General features: G+C 65.5%; 1 protein-coding gene across 1 annotated transcript in view; it reads left to right on the top strand.

Moving 5' to 3' along the window:
• Window positions 1–411, top strand: part of LOC104469030 (keratin, type II cytoskeletal cochleal-like) — a 13,569-nt gene that overhangs the window by 3,508 nt on the left and 9,650 nt on the right. The window lies entirely within an intron of this gene.

Below are 411 nucleotides of genomic sequence, written 5' to 3'. Positions count from 1 at the left end.
AGGATCGGACCCGTCCTGGTGTCACTCTGCCCAGGGGAGCCCCGGTCCCGTGTCCTGTGGCCGCGCAGAGGCAGGTGCAGAACAAAGCCAGGTCTGAGCGGGGACACGGCGCCAGGTGTGTCGTGGCCCTTCCCCGGCCCTTCCCCTCCTGCACTGAGCAGGGTGAGGGAGGGTGGGCCGGCAGCCAGGCACACCCAGCTCTCCAGGCAGTAAAACGATCCCTCTTGTGCCCTTGGGCCAAGCCCAGCTTTTCTAACGGATAAAAGGAGAAGCGGTCGGGAGAACTCGCTCACTCCCCTGATCTCCAGCGCAGCTCCCCCGAGCTTTGGAAGGGTGGGAGATCCGAAAAACGTCCTCGGAGCAGCCATGTCCCGCTCTGTGAGTTTCAGCTCCCGCTCCGCGGCAGCCCCC

Source organism: Pterocles gutturalis, unplaced genomic scaffold, assembly GCF_000699245.1.
Source record: "Pterocles gutturalis isolate BGI_N339 unplaced genomic scaffold, ASM69924v1 scaffold24730, whole genome shotgun sequence".
NCBI classification, from domain to species: domain Eukaryota; kingdom Metazoa; phylum Chordata; class Aves; order Pterocliformes; family Pteroclidae; genus Pterocles; species Pterocles gutturalis.
This window is presented reverse-complemented; position numbering and strand designations above follow the sequence as displayed.